An 18782-nucleotide genomic window follows, 5' to 3' on the forward strand; every position below is an offset into this window, starting at 1 on the left:
CGGAAACGCGAAAGGGAACCTTGAATATTCATCAACAACGGTGAATATGTATCTGTTGTCTGTTTCGGTCGGTAGGGGCCCTTTGAAGTCGATGTTTAGTCTCTCGAAGGGGGAAGTAGCCTTGATCAGTCTGCCAGAAGCCGCGCCATAGAATCTGGGTTTTAGTTCAGCACAAACAGGGCATGAAGCATTCATTTGTTTAATATCTTCAACAGAATAGGGAAGATTTTGTCTGCGTACGAAATGTGCCATCCTGGTTACCCCTGGGTGGCACAGAGACACATGGAGGTCTTGCAAAGCCTGACTGATTGTTGCCGAACTGTAGACCCGGGAGAAGGTATCTGCAGCAGGGTTTTCCTTCCCGGGCCGGTAAACAATGTCGTACCTGTAGCAGGCTAGGTCTATCCGCCATCTCATAATTTTTTCATTCTTAATTTTCCCGTTATTTTTCCCATCAAACATGAAAGCCACGGATCGTTGGTCCGTAACGAGCGTGAAGTGGTTTCCCAGTAAATAATGTCTCCATTTTCGCAGCGCTTCGACGATGGCGTACGCCTCCTTCTCTATTGCCGAGTGTCTCTGCTCGCTTCTAGAGAGAGTTCTCGAGAAGAAAGCGACCGGCCGCCCAGACTGATTAAGTGTAGCAGCTATGGCGTGATTTGAAGCGTCGGTCTCCACCACGAAGGGCACCGAGCTGTCGATCGATAAAACCACGGACTTACTGATATCATCCTTGAGATCGTGGAAAGCTTTTACGACAGCGGCATCTGGTGGAAAGTTTTTGCAATGCACTAGGGGATGTATTTTCTCGGAGTATTGCGAAATCCATCTTGCATAGTAAGCGAACATCCCGATCACCCGGCGCATTGTTTGCAAGTCCTGAGGTGGTGGAAGTTCACGGAGCGGGCGCAATCGCTCAGGATCAGGCTTAATTGTGCCGTCGGCTATTGTGTAGCCGAGAAGGTCAATTGACCTTGCCGAGAATACGCATTTCTCGTAGTTGAGAGTCAGATTATATTTTCCAGCAATGCTCAAGAATCTGTCCAGATTCCTATCATGTTCCCTCTGATCCCTACCGCACACTGTGACATTATCCACGTAAACAAAAGTGTCTTCGAGGTTTTCATCTGAGATGATGTCGTCCATAACCCGTTGGAAGCAAGCTACTCCATTCGTGACACCGAATGGTATCCTTCTGAACTGGTAGAGGCGCCGCCCTGCCTGGAATGCAGTGTACGGTTTGTCTTCCTCTCGGATGGGAATTTGATGATAGGCGCTTCGCAAGTCGATGGTACTGAATACCTTATAATTGGCCACGCGTTCGACCATCTCATCTATGCGCGGCAGGGGGTAGGCGTCGAGTTGGGTGAAGCGATTGACCGTTTGGGAATAATCGACAACCATCCGTTTCTTATGGTTCTGACTGCTGGTTACTAACACCTGTGCGCGCCATGGCGAATCGCTCGGTTCTATAATTCCCTCCTCCAGTAATCGCTTGGTTTCCGAAGTGATGAAATTCATGTCAGCAGTGGTATATCGCCGCGATTTGATCGCTATCGGTTTGCAGACCGGCGACAAGTTAGCGAACAGCTGGGGGGACGTCACCTCCGCGGTGGTCAGCGCATTTAAAATTAGACGAGGCTTGCTTCCTCCAAAGGGTATTTCGACGCTCGTGTGCTGCTTGAGGACATTATGACCCAGAATTACGTCTGCGCACAAATCACGAAGCACCAGCACCTTTACATCCCGATGCGTGTACCCTTTTACGTCCAATTCAACATTGCAGTACCCTCGTACGCGGGATTGTAGTGAGGTGGCGGCCATGCATTCCGTATTGTCAGTCGGGTGGATTACCCATTTCCTGCCCTTCACTAGCGAGCTGTTGACGAAACTTTCAGAGCTACCGGTATCAATCAGTGCCTCAGCCATATGCCCGTTAATTCGCACGTTGATGATAGCCTTGGATAGATTCCCCGGGGAGGCTGCAGTCAATTTATTTTGCGAGTAGAGAGCCGCAGAAGTGGGTTTATTCCTCCTTAGAGTAGATTTACATACCCTGGCATAATGCCCTTTCTTGTCGCAATTCATGCATGTGGCATCTCTGGCGGGACATTTTTGACGAGGATGCCTTTTGTACCCACAAAAGAAGCATTTACCGACCGGAGCAGTTGCTGAGGAGTTTGACGAGGTCTGGGTATCCGGCTCCTCGGGTGTTTCTCCATCCCTCATGTCTGGCTGTGTCTGTGCCAGTGGGGTTCCTTGGGTTCCCATCGTAGCAGCGTTCATGAGCAGCATCGGTGTCCCAAATGACTCAGATTGCTGCTGAGCCGTATCCATCGCTCGAGCCTGATCGACTACCTTGTCAAGAGTGGGTTGCGCTTTCTCTAGTAAGCGTTGCCGTATGTGGGCTGATCTGAGTCCTTGGATGAATGCCTCCCGGGTCGCTTCCTTTCGGTGTTCCTCGGCGCTTACCGCCCGGAAGCTGCAGTCTTTTCCCAGCTGATTCAGAGCTTGCAGGAACTGATCGATTGTCTCCCCGGCTGCTTGCTTGCGTGTGTTGAGAAGATGTCGTATGTATACCTCGTTCTTGGGCTTCACGTAGAGCGCCTGCAGCACGTCGATCGCTGCTTCGTAAGTGTCGCACCCCGAGAAGAGCCTGTACACGCCGGGCGAGACATGATTCACGAGAGCGGCAAATTTGTCAGCTCCCTCCGCGATGATGGTCAGATAGTATGAGAAGGAGCAGAACCAATGTGACCATTTCATTTCTGCGTCAGTCGCGTTCGGGTCTGCGTCGAACCTCTCTGGTTTGTAGATCTTGTCCATCTTTGGTTGAGAGAGCCGAGAAAATCAAATGGAATAAATTGAAATGAGAGCGAGAGATGAACCTTCAGAGTTTAGGCTTTATTCCATTTGATTGGAGCCGCTTCTGTGGGCACACCAGGAAATACAGGTTCAGCTAGGAGTACATAAGCAGTAACGTATACATGTGCAGTTAACCATTGCAGACTAAATCCGCGTAAGCACGGAGTTCGATATAATCTCCATTCTCACCAGTCAATGAGCACCTTCAGTTAACGAGCATCAAGTGGACAGCCGATGTCAATAGCAATGCCCCGGGGACAATCACTCGTGCCGCAGAGAGACCTCCCCTTATACGCGAGACGCACAACATGTGATCCCGCGTCATGTCCCTCGATTCACGTTAATTCACCACAATATATATATATATATATATATATATATATATATATATATAACATATATATTTTTTTGCATATATATATATATATATATTACATATATATATATAACATATATTATATATATATATATATATATATATATATATATATATATATATAACATATATATATATATATATATATAACATATATATATATATATATATATATATATATATATATATATATATATATATATATATATATATATATATATATATATATATATATATATATATAACATATATTATATATATATATATAACATATATTATATATATATATATATATATATATATATATATATATATATATATATAACATATATATATATATATATAACATATATAACATATATATATATATAACATATATAACATATATTATATATATATATATATAACATATATTATATATATATATATATATATATATATATATATATTGTTGCGGTTCTTAGAACCGCATGCATATAACAGATAGTTGTCCTGAGTCAGTTATTCCATTAATATACGTGTAGTTTGGTCCCTACCTTTTGTTCGTGGGAAGACGAGCGAGTGTGTTGCGATCGGCTATTAGTTAGGTTATTAAATCATTTTTCCCTTTTATTTTATTCCCTCCTTAAGCCTGGTGTTGGCTTAGTGGTTAGGGTGGTGGCTTGGGATCCCAGGGTCCTGAGTTCAAGCCCCATAGGCTGCTGAATTAACACCAGGGGGTTGACTCAGCCTGTCATCCTTCCGAGGTCGGCGAAATGAGTACCAGTATACTGGTCCCGGTGTATGCCCCGGTTAGAATAGGTGTACCATATCCCTGTGTGTCGTAAGAGGCGAACAGGGTTGGCGTCAGGAAGGGCATCCTGCCATAAAACATTGCCTCAAGAAAAAGCCAACCCCTGCACAGCAGGGAAAAATGGCTGTAAAAACGGTCATTTTTTTTTTTAATCCCTCCTTTTACGATCCACGGTGCCATCATCTCGCTTGCTACCCTCGTTTCGCTGGCCACAGCGTACCGCCGTCTACCCGGACTCTCGCTTTCTGAGTCAAAATCCCGACGTTCGGCTGGACAAATGCTGTAGCTGTACCACCATCCACCTGCCAAAGGCCAGACATGCTCGGCGTGGGTGGACCATACCAGTGTCTGGCTAAGTCCCAGCCCAGACCGTTTGGTTAAACAGCTAACCATTTGGCTATCTTTTACAGGCCGGAGCGGTCGTCGTGGAATTATAACGCGGAGTTATAACTTTTTTCATTTCTACGTTCGCCGTAGCAATTCGACAAGCTGAAAAAAAAACTGGTAAAAAAAAAAAAAAATTTAACCCATTCGTTACCGTCCGTCTGGCCACACGTTCGCCTTAGGGCCCTCCTGCAGTTGCCTTGCGGGCATCTTGAGGTTACCTTGCGTCTGCCTTGAAAATTCTATGGCTGCCGCAGGGCCCCCTTCAGGTCACCGTGCGACATCAAATCAAAGACCGTACGGCAACCCCACGTTTTCGGTCTCCACAATTTCTAAATACGCCGTGCGGCTACCCGAAAAATAAAAACATATGTGACTGCTACATTGTGTGACCATGGAAATACTGCGGCCGCCGTATAATTGCTCGTGGCCATAGATTTTGGAGACCCCACGGCCACCGTGGCAAATGTGACTTAGGCCTTAAGCGACCCACCACGTCACGGAATTATCTGTGAGCGACGGCCTACAATTCCGGGGGGTCTGGTGGGAATCGACGTAGCTTTCCCCCACCTTGTGGTCTTCTCACCCGACCCCGCCAGCCCGCAACAATATATATATATATATATATATATATATATATATATATATATATATATATATATATATATATATATATATATATATATATATATATATATATATATATATATATATATATATATATATATATATATATATATTGGATAAGATTGGGGCGGTTGGGATTACACATTTTTAAAGAAGAAGAAGGCGCTTCACACCAAAGTAAAAAACAAGATTGACTCCGCTAATTTGAGCAAAAAAGCGAGAGCAGAACCGACCCAATCTCAAGCAAAGCTTTCCCAGCTTAATCAGGCACAATTGACAAAAAGCACAATAGACGGTCTCAATTGTGCCTGATGCAGCTGGCAAAACATTGCTTGAGATTGGGTCGGTTCTGCTCTCGCTTTTTTGCTCAAATTAGCGGAGTCTATCTTGTTTTTTTAGTTTGGTTGGAAGCGCCTTCTTCTTCTTTAAAAAGAATTAATATATATATATATATATATATATATATATATATATATATATATATATATATATATATATATATATATATATATATATATATATATATATATATATATATTATGCACTCCATCAAATGGCCCAGAAGATCTCTCAAGAAGGATGCTTTGCATTATTTTTACATCAACATGATTTTTGGTTCATAATCAGCTTTACGTCCTTCCACAAGTATGTCTTGCTCCACAAAACAACACTTTCTGATAGCAGTTGTCGTTAAGTTCAATTCTGCAGAGGACCAAGCTCAAATGCAGCTGGCATGGAGGCAAGCATTGTTGGATTAGTCGAGTGCATGCACAATCCTTATAATTGTCCAAAATTAAATACATTTGCAATATTTTTAGTAGTGAAGCATTGTGATCTTTCCTAAAGACAGCAGTCACCCTGTGTTCCTATATGATTTGTGATTGGTCGTCTTTTGATCTCCTGAAGCTTGGTGCAGCTGAGAATGAAGCCTGAAAGCAAAAGTTTCATGAAGAAATGCTGGTGCTGCATACTAAAGTGTACTCACCAACTTTACAAAAGTGTATTGGATACAAAAGCTAAGAAGTGGGGATCAATCTTTGTACAAAGTAGCTTTTTCTTTCTTTTTGTTTTTTTTAAGAATCAAATATTTTTTTTAAATTTTTCATGAAAATAAAATAATATAATCTTATAACCCTTGGAGATCTTTTTCAAAATAATTGATGAGGCTTAATGAGATGTGGAGTAAGAGTTAGCATATATCTTATGAATATCCTGAGAGTATTAATCCTAAACATGTAATTACTAATTTACATTACAATTTATTTTAATATTGTGATGTGAGTTTCGAAAACAATGTGAATCCTCGAGTTTGGGTAAAACTCTTCAATATACAACATAATTTATGCTATCATCACATCATCAGTAACTCATAGAGTTCACCAGAGCATCATTTACTTTGGTAAGTATTCAGATCATAACTCTAAACAGGTTGTCGGTTGTACCACATTGCCTTTAACCAATGACTGTCTGCATCACATAGTTTGTCCTGCCATACCTGCTTTATAGATTGACCTTGGTACTTTAAGAAAAAGAAAATGTCGCAAGAGGAAGGTGGTAGATCCATGATGTTTCCCTGTTTTGTACTTATGGGAGTTATTTGAAATTACTATCGGGTTTGATTATAATATAAAGCCAAACGCTTCCAAAAGTTTTTAAAGCTGAGCGCAGCATGAAGGTTTTTGGGGTTTTTTGTATGCAGAGGTGAGGTTCGTGGAAGAGCTAGATGCAACAGCCCTGGTTTTGTGTACCAGGATGCGACAGAACAAGAGAAACAGTGGAGAGAGAGGGGGAAGGACACCAATAGTGGAGCTGAAGGATAAAATAGTGATACCTGAACAAACAATGGGGGTGGTGGGTATGAAAGTACGCATGGGGCAGACAAGATGGATAGAGGGGGAAACTCTTCAGAGGGAAAAACTGAAAATTTGGAAGGACGCTGATTTGTGTGTGAAGGGCAATGTTATCGAGGGTAGAAAATATTTTTTGGATGATGATCTGAAATGGTGGTGAACAGCCGTCCTGAAGACCTGGGGGAAAGAATGTGGAAGTTTGTGCCACATGTGTGGGAAAAAAAGGAAGAAATGAATTTTTTTATAGGGCATGCTTCTATTGGTAACACTACAATGGAATTTGTATTTAGGTAGGTATGGGAGCATGTGCCAGAACAGCGCGTCGCTGCGTCCACTTTCCACCGGTACTCCAGGGGCCTCCGTCTGGCCATCCCCCAGGCAGATGCCAGGCCCATCCCCATCTCCTTGAGATGACGGTCAACCTGTTGCAACCATGAGGCACGTGGTCGGCCCACTGGCCACCTCCACTCATGAGACTCCCTTGCTGAGAGAATCAGGTGAGCAGGATCAGCGTCAGGAAAACGAGCCACATGTCCATACAGCCGCAACTGACGCTCACGGACTATGCAGGTAACAAATCTCATCCGAGTCTCTCTCAGCAACCGCTCGTTGGACACAAAATCCGACCAGCGATAGCCAAGGATTCTCCGAAGAGACCTGGTACCAAAGGAATTAAGTCTCCGTCTCGGATCCTTGGTCAGAGTCCAAGTCTCGCACCCATAGAGCAAGACTGGAAGTACCAAGGACCTGAAGGCTCGGACTTTCGTCCTCCCGCAGAGGTACCGGCAGCGCCACACCCCATGATCCAGTGAATCCATGACTCCCCAGGCCCGACCCAGACGTCTATTGACCTCTGACTCGCAGCCAGCAGAGACATGAATATCACTGCCAAGGTAGGTGAATCTCTCCACGACCTCAACATCCTCACCACAAACAGACACAGACAGGACAGCAACATCCAAGATGTCACCGAAAGCCTGGATCTTAGTTTTGACCCAAGACACCCGTAATCCCAACGGCTCCGACTCCTCATTCAGCACCTCGAGGGCCCCCAAGAGGATGTCTAAAGTCTCTGCAAAGATGACTGCATCATTTCCAAAATCAAGGTCCGAGATCTTGACATTCCCAAACGATGCACCGCAACTTGATCTCTCTGACATCCTCCCTAAAATCCAGTCCATACAAGTGCTGAAAAGTGTGGGGGCAAGTACACATCCCTGACGAACTCGAGTAACAACTGGAAATAAGTCAGAGATGGTACCACCACATTTCACAGCACTCTCAGTACCAGAGTAGAGTTCAGACATCAGATCGATCAGTTTTGGTGGCACCCCACGAAGACCAAGAATCCTCCAGAGGACATCCCGATTCACTGAATCGAACGCTTTACAGAGATCAACATAGGCTGCAAGCAGCCCCTGCCGAAACTCTCGTCTGCGTTCGGTGAGGACACGAAGTGCAAGGATACGGTCAATCGTTGACCTCTTTGGTGTAAAGCCTGACTGCTCTGGACGCTGGTGCTCAAGCAGATGGTGGCGAACCCTATCAAGAATTATCCGAGCAAAGACCTTGCCCGGCACTGAGAGCAGCGTCACCCCTCGGTAGTTGTTGCAGTCTTGCCGATCACCCTTCCCTTTCTAGAGAGGGACAATAAGGCCCCTCTTCCAGTCAGTTGGGATGATGCCTGTGTTCCAGGCAGAGCACAAAACTGCATGCAACGACACGAGTGCAGCATTTCCACCAGCCTTGAGAAGATCGGCATGGATGCCACAGATCCCTGGAGCTTTGCCCCGTTTCAACTGGTTCACCGCAGCCCGTGTTTCCACAAGCGAAGGTGGACCACAGTTGATTCGAGGGTCAGCAACAGGGATTGTAACACCCTTGACGTCCAACTCTAAAGCTGGGGGATCAGCCTGGTACAACCGCTCAAAGTAACCGGCCCAGCGGGCCTTCACTTCAGACTCCTCTGTCAAGAGCCTACCACTCTCTGCTCAAACTGCAGTGCTCCGAGGGATAGGCTTGGATGAACGTAATGCGCGAATTCCCCTGTAAGCGGGACGAGAATCACCTGTCCACAGGTAATGCTCTACCCCCTCACAGATTCCTCGCACATAGGCCTCCTTGTCCATCCTCAGTGCACGTACAGTTTTACGCCTCAGCTCCCTGAACAGCTCAGCTCTGCCATTCAGCCTGGCCCTGCGACTCTGGTCAATGGTATCCAGTGTCCCTTGAGAGACAAAATTATTCTTTGCCCTGCGGTGAGCTCCAAGGCATCCACCGGCAACATCAAGGACGGTGGTCTTGAAGGCGCTCCACAACTCTTCAGGCCCCCCAAAGCACCCAGACCCCCCAAGTGTCCACTCAGCCTGTTCGCAAATTCCTCAGTTACTCTCTCATCCCTGAGCTTGGCAACATCCAGCCTAGGCTGGGATGGTACCATTCTCCAGGATTTAAGGTGCAGCTTTAGAGTTGCTACAACAAGCCTGTGGTCAGTATTGAGGAACTGAGCACTCCGGTAGACCCTGCAGTTCTGGATCATCCTCCAATGACCGTCAATGAGGACATTGTCAATCTCCTTTGCCACACCGCCAGCGTTGGAATACCAAGTCCAGCGATGAGCTTGTGGGCGCTGAAACCATGAACCAGCCACCCTAAGTCCATGACTTCTTGCAAAGTCAAGGAACTTAGTGCTATTCTGGTTCATAGTTCCTGACCCATGGGGACCAACACACACCTCATAACCATCCCTATCAGTTCCAGTCGATGCATTGAAATCCCCCAAGACGAGAAGTGTATCTCGTCTGGGGCACTGATCAACCACAGACTCGAGTGTGGCGTAGAATGCATCCTTCACGGTGAGATCACTCGTCTCAGTCGGAGCATAAACAGAGACCAGGGAAATGACACCTAAGGAGTGGCGAATCCTTAATCTCATGATACGCTCGTTGACCGGTGTTACCTCAATTATCATTGGGGTCAACTTATTGGACACAGCTACAGCAACTCCTTGGGTATGGTAACCATCAGAGCGACCAGACCAATAGTAGGTGTAACCACCCACCATTATCTCGCCGCAATCCGGTCTCTGAACCTCAGAGAGAGCTGCAATCCCGATGTCCAAACGCTTGAGCTCAGATGATAACAGACAGGTGATCATCCTCTCTTAGGGATAGGACATTCCAGGCACCCACCCGAAGGGACCGCCTCAGGTTAACCCAAGGAGACCGCCATCCGGTGGACGACACCTCAGCACCACTCCGACACACTCTCCCGCAATCTGACCCAGGGATGTTACCCCGTGGTTTCCCTCCTATCATCAAAGATTGGGGGTCCCGAAGGCTTTGCCCCCAATCCCATCATCCGGTGAGCTGCCCTGCGAAGGGAAGCTGCACAGGAGGTACTCCCACGGAGTGGGTTTTCAGATTTTTTTGCGTTTTTGCATTTTGCGGAATGAAGGGTTTTACGGTGGCCGGAGTGCAAATCCTGCCACCAACCTCCTAATAAGAAGTGACCCAACTGCAGGAGGACGTCCGCAGACACAGTTGGGCACTAGATATGGATGGCCGTTGGCTCACAAGGAGCTCCTCCACCCTTTGCAACACTTAACACTGTATTTAGCAACACTCATTATGTAACGAATTTTGATAAAATGAACAGTGAAATGTGGAATTTCTTTTCACCTGTCTGCCAAATCCCAAAATATACATTTTCATGACACCACCTGGGTAACTTTGGTTTTATTGTACCGCAATGTTCCTGGGTCATAACAGATGACATTTTCACATCATTCACACAACCTGCCAGGTGTTTTTGCCAATTGCATTTTGTAATCAAAGGGTGCGCGAAAATGTAACTGAACACACAGATGCAATGTACCCTGGAAGTTTATGGCTATATTCATCCCAGAGGCTCAATATCCTATAATAATTGTCAAAAGGTGCCTACCTAACTGACGGAACCATTAAATGACACAATTTTCTTTTATGATGTGGCATAAACTTCTGGCACAATCGCCATAAATATTCAGACGTATCCTCGCCATAAATTATGTGGCATAATAACTTCTGCTATTCAAATTTGGATGAAAGTATTCCAGCTATTAATAAATTGATATTCCCACATTATTCCACATTTTCTTTTTTGCAGAACTTGGAGTGCTACATTGAACACTTCAGATTTTATAGTTAGTTTTCTAACCCTACCCCCAAAATGAGCATTTCCGCTATGTCTGGACATGGTTGCTGATAAATGCACACATTCTTCCTCTGCAATATTCAATCTGTTGTGTGGTTGACGTTACATATTGACACCTTAGAGTGTCACAAAATGAAATAAAACACCACTTTACTTTTTAAATGTTTATCTGAGATGTTAATGGATGTTGGTAAGTTACTCCAGCGAATCACAATACGCATGGTTAACTTCAATAATCTATAGACAATCACTGGATAACCAAATTGTTCAGTTGTCAAACAATGTTAGGCTCAGCTCTGATGTTCAGTACAATGCCATTGTTCAGCTCGTACACCTCATCTTCATCATCACTGTAATCATCAACACAGTCAATGTTTTGAGTGTTGCTACTCTCCACACACCCACACATATCAGTGCATGCCAATGAATTCTTTCTACATTAGGATCTGCTTCCCACATAGTAGTCCGTGCTGCAGTTGTAACTAATGAGTTGCAAGAGAGCTTTTTGGGCAGGTTGCTGATACATCTCGTGGATTGTAAGACGGCCGTTACTCGCATCCCACCCATGGACATCCGGACTTAGTATTGTGGCATCTGCCTTCAGCGACCTGTGCCAAATACACGTCTTCTAATTGGTTCGTGCAACATGGTGCTTGAGGGCATACTTTGTTGGTAAATGGCAGGTTTGCGCATTCTTGCTACAAAAGTTTGTACCTGACACTATCAACGCCACTGCCACTGGATCCATAGAGTGAGCACACTTCATGCACAACCTTCTGGAAGCTTCTCATCTATGTCATCAAATAAGGTGCTTTTTGCCTTTGTCCACAAATGCTCTTGTGTTATCACATCCTATGAATGCATGCATTGCAGGTACGGCTTTGCATGATCTTTGCCAATTATTTTCCAACTGCTGTGACATCAACATACCTCTATCTCAGTCTTGTTCCCATACAGAAGAGCATTTTGGCATTGATTTGGTGACTGAAGGCACATGCCTGCACGGCCACATCTCTATCAGGTGATTTGATCATGATGCATTCCTTTCCAGCTGACATACCTTTGCAAGCATGAAGTAGTATGTGTGTCAGCTTCCTCTTGGGTTGTGCAGAATTCATCCACTCTGCTGCGTTCTACACCATTTTCTCCTGTAGCAAGCTTGTGGCCTTCATGGTGGGTAACTTGTAGTGATCTGAACCCCAAACATTTCTTCACATAGTTGCCAGTTTTGTTTAGTTGCCATCATTGAGAAATTTATTGCATTTGGTGTGGCACTGCCTTCCTGGGTTTTGATCTGGTGTCCCAGCTGCATCACATTTTACCCTCTCTCGGTTCTTTATTGAAACCTCTGGATATTGATTCATGGCAAGGTCAACTCTGCTGCGATTCTGTAAACAAAATGACAGAATATGGAACACATAGGACATCAGTTCATAGAATTTCTTAAGGACATTCTTCAAGGACTGCAGTATGGTCATGCCATCCAGGAAACACATGGCAGATGTAGGCACATCTTCAGCTGGGTCATCCTTTTCTTCTAAGTTATGCAACAGTGTGGTCTTTGCATTTTTTGCAGGTGCATTATCTGGAGTTGCAAGGGACCATGGTTGAGGTTCAAGTGGAAACTTAGACATCTTGCATGTTCATCTTTTGATTCTGAGTGATGATTATCATCTTGGCAAAATGTCCTTGGTGAGCCTTAATGATGACAACTGTTGTAGGTGACTTGGCTTGCTTGGACTTAACCATTTGGGCGAATGTCATCAGTTGAGCCTTTAGTTGAGAAGTCTACTTCACTTGTTTGTAGCCTCTTCCAAACAAAAGTTGTGAATGCATCATTTCCCTTTTGCTCAGCATTATGTAAGTCACCTGCTATTTCAGGTGACTTACATTAAGCTGGTTGCTTTTACTGCTGATGCGATTTTGTGGAGTGGCTCAGTGGGGTCCTTTGATTTGAATGGGTTCACCCAAATCTTTGTGCCCTGTGCATTGATCACCTAAAATGTTCAAGATCCTGTGCATGTCATTTTCATCCTCCTCCATGCATTGCAGAATGCCACTACCACAAGGATGCCAATATACATCATGCAGACATGCTATTTATCTACAGATTTGGATTTCTATGGCTCTCTCACAGGCTCCTGGGTTGAGGCTCATGCCAATAATACCTCTCTATCTTGGGTTCTCTGTCCATCATTTGTTCAATCATTTGATCAACAAGGACTTGTGCAAATGCACTGTGCAGCTGTGCTGCCTTGGACTACAAAGTGCCCTTTCTCGAGCCAAGCATTGCTACAGGGATGGATTTGTGTCAACATCATCTCACACCAGTAGACTGACTAGTAGTGGGGCAGATAACAGCAATTTTTGAGAGGAATCGTGCAAATGATGATACAAGCATCAAATTTAGCACGTTTGTTCTCCAGAGGATTCCAATCAAATCTGCCTGATTGGCCATTTGAAAATCCAAATTTTGAAAAATTTGAAAAAAAAAATAAAATTCAAAAAAGTCAAGATCACGAATCAATGTTGGATGCTGGCTGAGAATGGTGAATGTTTCAGAAACATCATCAAAGACGTTCCAAGTCTGCCATGCAGTTTTCTTCCCTTTACCACGGAAGGCAGATACGACGTCACATCCAGTGAACGCATGGAAGTATGGGATCCCTCTAGCTTTCTCAGGCCTTATTGCAGAAACTACCTCATGGACTGGAATCCATCATGCCTTGGCTCCTTGGCCAATGGCAATCCACATGTTCTCAAGACCTAGTTCCTGTAAGGATGGCAGTACAGATATTGCTATGACTAGTACGTCCGTGTCATTAGCCTTAATGATAATGGACTTGCTACCATCCGTCGTTGCATCCCTGGCGTGTACAAATATTCGAGGGTCAGCTTCTTCATGATAACACGGAGACACAGCATCCAGTGACTTCCTTGTGTTGCTAATGGCATCTTCTCCTTTTGTGACAATGGCTGTGCTTGTCGTCTGTGCGTCACACATCTTTTCCGCAAGGAAGTGAAACAGCTCAGTCTTGTTGCTGTCATCTCGAAGAAAGCTTCTCCAGTTTCTTGGGGTCTTACTGGTTCCTGGTCACTCTTCTTCTGATTCCTTGCCCCCTTTTTGACCTTGCCTCGGACTTCAGACTTGACTTCTTGTACACATCAAACACTACGTACACCCTCTCGTACCTGGCACCATAGGATTCCACCTTTGGGATGATGTCTTCATTAGCATAGTCATCAAATATCTTTGAAGTGCCTGGAGGTAAGGCATTGATAAGTGCTGAGTCATCAATGATGACTGCTTCTCCCCTTGGTTCTCTGTCTGGGATGTTCACTTGCGCTTCAAGAATTTCAGCCAGCTGTGACTTCAAATTTTTTTGGTTTGTTTCTTTTTTTTTCAAATTTTTCAAAATTTGGATTTTCAAATGGCCAATCGGGCAGATTTGATCAGAAAGCCCTGCAGAACAGAAATGCCAAATTTGATGCTTGTATCATAATTTGCACGATTTACTACTATCTGCTACACTATAGTACAGGCATAATTGGTCCTGTCATGTGCAAAGACCCATGACAGCATTTAATGGATAGAGAAGAAATGCAGGCCCCATTTTCCCTCTCATGTGGCTCATGTGAACTGCAATAATACGGCACTTTCAAAATGACGTAATCCTCCCCAAAATGCTCAGTGCATATGCACAGAAATCCCAGGAAGCTAAAGAGTTTGGGACAAAATAAATGTATTATGTGTCTGGGATAAGGATTGTTATTTGGAATGGCTCAACAAGCTTTGACAGAAGCCAGAAGTATTTGTAAAAGTATCTGAGAGAAAGGGTTGTGCCTCTGCACAATGAAAGAGAACTTTCTCGCTTCGCCGAACGGGCACCTGCTCACACTGGAAACTCCCGACCAGGTGGGTCAATGGAAGGCCGTGTGTTACGCAACCCCTGACAGATCACTACCAGTGAATGGACTGTGTATCTGGATTAGTTTATTCTGAACACCGATGAGAAAGATGTGTCTGAGACTTTTGGATGTACAAAGTATCTTGAAATGATGATATTTACGATATCTAATGTTGGGAGGGAGGGGAGGGGGATTGGGAGCTGTATCGGCTGTGAGGACTGGTATAAATGTATTGTTTGTTTGGTCCCGGCGCCACATGAGAAAGTGTGTGTGTGTGTGTGTGTGTGTGTGTGTGTGTGTGTGTGTGTGTGTGTGTGTGTGTGTGTGTGTGTGTGTGTGTGTGTGTGTGTGTGTGTGTGTGTGTGTGTGTGTGTCAATGACAGGTTAAAAATGCCCGTCAAGCCGAGCTGAGTCACTGTAAACACGCACACAGCGCATGCACAAAAGGCGTCATTTAGCACTCGTGCGTCATTTCAAAAGTTGCGTATAAACAAACTAGGTCTATGTAAGAATCCCCAAAAGCAGCTAGCATTGATCTACAGAAATTGTCAGAAGTTCACGAGTCGTTTAAACTCGGGCAACATCTGTATAGGAGTGAACATGTCGCCAGATGAGGGTTGCTGTATCTCACTGTATTTAATTCCTGACAGCTTGTTCCTCACTCGCTCACATCTCATTTTCATGCATCCATTCTCCAAAGGATATCCATCACAGATGCTGCATTGCCTTCATCACTATTTTGTGTGCCCGCAGGGCTCAGCTGTAATTGCGACCTTGTAAAACTGCAGTTGCAGAGCATGCCTGGTGTTGGCTTAATGGTTATAGTGGTGGGCTTGGTGTCCTAGGGTCCTGAGTTAAAATCCCACTTTTTACCATTTAATTTGTTACCAGGTGGGGTTGACTCAGCCCGTCATCCTTCAGAGGTTGGCAAAATGAGTACCAGCTTGCTGGGATGATTGAGCTATTCAAATATCCTGCTTTGGAGTGGCGACACTTCCAGGACTATGCACAATAGCCCAGGAGACTGCTTTAGCAGCACCAATGCTCTGTACAGGATGTATGGTCCCTAACAGATGGATGGAGTTGCAGAGCCATTTGTAACTATGCTGGCCTCAAACCTTCTCTCAAAGATCTCATCTCAAAGAGAAGATCTCAAAAACCAGCATCACCAAACCTTCTCCCAAATTCAGCTCTTTCCTGCATTGTGGTAGAGAACCTTACTTGGCTCAGGTACAAATGCTCACTTACATTTGTGCTTAGTGTGGTGGGTTGATGGAACAGGAACGGCAGGGAAAACATCTCTTTGAATGATAATGATAATTTTTACAGTGTGTGCAGTTCCATGTTCACTGAGTGTTTCTTCATTGATGTCATTGTTATCCCAGCACATGATGGCAGGAACACTTGACTGGATATTTGGGGAGTGTATGCTATTACAACAACCTCAATGTTCCTCTCAGCCATTGCTGTTTCAACCTCATGAATTTGATTATTTGACATTGAGTGACCAAAGTGGTTAAGTATTTCGACCAGTTGAGAGCTCACAGTCAGTGGTCATGTAACATGCTTTGGCGTCTTGACTCGGCCACCCGAAACAGTGCAGAAGGTCTTGAGCTATGGACATCACATGTCTGTGGCTGGTATTTGAGGGTTTTTGTCTTTGGGCAAATACTGTTCCATCATCAGAATCCCCATGAAGTATCCATGCCAACATGTGTACCAAATCAGGGACAAGGGAGTTGTCTCCGACAAGATCCTCTGGCATCGGTGGCCATGGCCTGGTGCTAGGAACTACCATGAGCTCTGCTTTGGAGAAGAGAAACTTCATGTGTCTTGTCTTCATACTTTGGTGCTGTTGACATAGTTGCCAACTGTGTAATTGCAGGTACAACACAGGCCTTCAGTTGTCACATTTTTGGAGTAAACCATCTCAGTTTCAGCTCTATTATGTGGTTGACAAAATACAAAACTGCTGGCAAAGTACCTCTGTATTTTGGTTTTTACCTTTATGTTGTGGTATTGTGTATTTACACCATTCTCTGCCAATAGATCAATGTACACATCTTATTGGTCACTGGTTTGGATGATATTAAGCTTATCAATGGCGTTCCGATGCACGTACTCTGCAAACTGCTTAAAGGCTGCTTCATAGCTGTCGCTTTGCTCGATTCTTCTTGTTAAAGTACCGAATGAGATATATCTCTCATCACATTTGTAGGAAACAACAAGTTTTGTGATACTGGATTCTGAAAGCAATCAACTCTTTACCTCGTATTTGAAGAAGTATTCTCTGGTCCTCTTTTTGTTCAGCAGTTTCAGCAGTCCGTCACAAACCTGAGTTGTCATTTGTGTCTCCTGGTTGTCCACCTCATCGCTTGAATGTCTGCTGACAAGACAATACATGTATTCAGTCAAAATCTATCAACGACTGGAATACTCTGACTGAATTTTTGAATGGCAGAAATTTGCACATGATGTGTGGGGGAAAAAAAAAAGTTCGCAAAATTGGGGTCTAATTACATCTGCCACCGAAGGTGGATGTTTTTCACCCCTGTTTGTCTGTCAGTGATTGTTTAGAAATTGGTGAAGATCTGGATCTATATACTATAACTTTTTAATTTTTTTAAGTGATTCTTCACCATTGACAGATAGGGCCAAAATTGTGTGTGTGTGTGTGTGTGTGTGTGTGTGTGTGTGTGTGTGTGTGTGTGTGTGTGTGTGTGTGTGTGTGTGTGTGTGTGTGCGTGCGTGCGTGCGTGCGTGCGTGCGTGCGTGCGTGCCACCTGGCGGAGGTATGAACTGAGTCCCGTTCTAGTTTCTAATGTAAAACAATAAATTCGTTGTTTTTTAAAAATCGTGTGATTTTATTGGTCTTGTCAGGTTGGCACCTTTTTATAATTATAATTATTGGTGCATATTGTGCCTCTGCGAAGAACATAACCATCAACTCTGGGCATATATCGTGTCTGTATATTCAGTTGTGTTTTTGCACACCCTTTGTTTACAAAATTCTGTTGTAAAAATGCCTGGCAGGTTGTGTGAATGACAAGAAGTGAAAATGGCATCTCTTATGACCCAGGAACTTTGTGATGTCATCAAACCAAAGTTACCTGAGGAGTGCAATCAACTACTTAATGAGCTGGAGCCCTTTTTGGATTTAGTCCACAGACTATCATTTATCAAAGTGTTATTGATCAATTGAGGTGTGCTAAAGAAATGAAGTAAAACTTTTTAAGGCCAGTTTTATTACACACTCTAACAGCCAAATGGGAGATGTGGTTGGACTGTATCAGCTTAATTGTATATAATAATTTTTGTGGTGTCTGAGGTTCATTTAGAACAAAATCTTACATTTGTAGAACAGGGACTTAAAGAGATAGCACTTTTACATGAATTATGACAACAAAGGTCCACTTCCTAGTATCTGGGATTTGAACCTGGGATGCTGTATGCTTTCCTGGAATTAGGTATTTTGTGCTCAGATGAGAAAACCAAATAGTTTTGAACTTTATTAGTCATAGACATGTTCAGCCTATCGGTCGAACATATATTTCATATGTATGCTGGGTCAAGAGGTTTTTGACCCCTCCCTCCTCCTTCACAGGGATGTTGAACCTATTCATTATGAAAAACTTTGAGTAAGCGATAACACCTTCCAGATCTGTAAGTTGAAGCCAGCTCACCAATAATGTAAAAAGGAAGGGATCCAGGTTTCGCATAAGAAAACAAATTCCATCTTGGTTTTTAGTTGCCCACCTTGCCCTTCAGCAAGCATTCGGGCTGC

At 44.1% G+C, this 18782-nt stretch overlaps 1 protein-coding gene and 1 long non-coding RNA gene across 8 annotated transcripts in view; one reads left to right on the plus strand and one right to left on the minus strand.

Annotated features, from left to right (window-relative positions):
- Positions 1-18782, plus strand: part of LCORL (ligand dependent nuclear receptor corepressor like) — a 238576-nt gene that overhangs the window by 193807 nt on the left and 25987 nt on the right. The gene's annotated exons all lie outside the window — the stretch shown is intronic.
- LOC147015918 (uncharacterized) overlaps positions 16888-18782 on the minus strand; it is a 46150-nt gene continuing 44255 nt past the window's right edge. The window contains exon 5 of one of the 2 annotated variants that reach the window (XR_015049925.1): positions 16888-17381. This is a non-coding gene — a long non-coding RNA (uncharacterized LOC147015918). Of the gene's footprint in view, positions 17385-18782 lie in introns of both variants that reach the window. The other variant, XR_015049924.1, reaches the window with a different exon arrangement.

This window comes from Eptatretus burgeri, chromosome 12, assembly GCF_056783735.1.
Source record: "Eptatretus burgeri isolate ZD-2024b chromosome 12, Ebu_testis_v1, whole genome shotgun sequence".
Taxonomy (NCBI): Eukaryota; Metazoa; Chordata; class Myxini; order Myxiniformes; family Myxinidae; genus Eptatretus; species Eptatretus burgeri.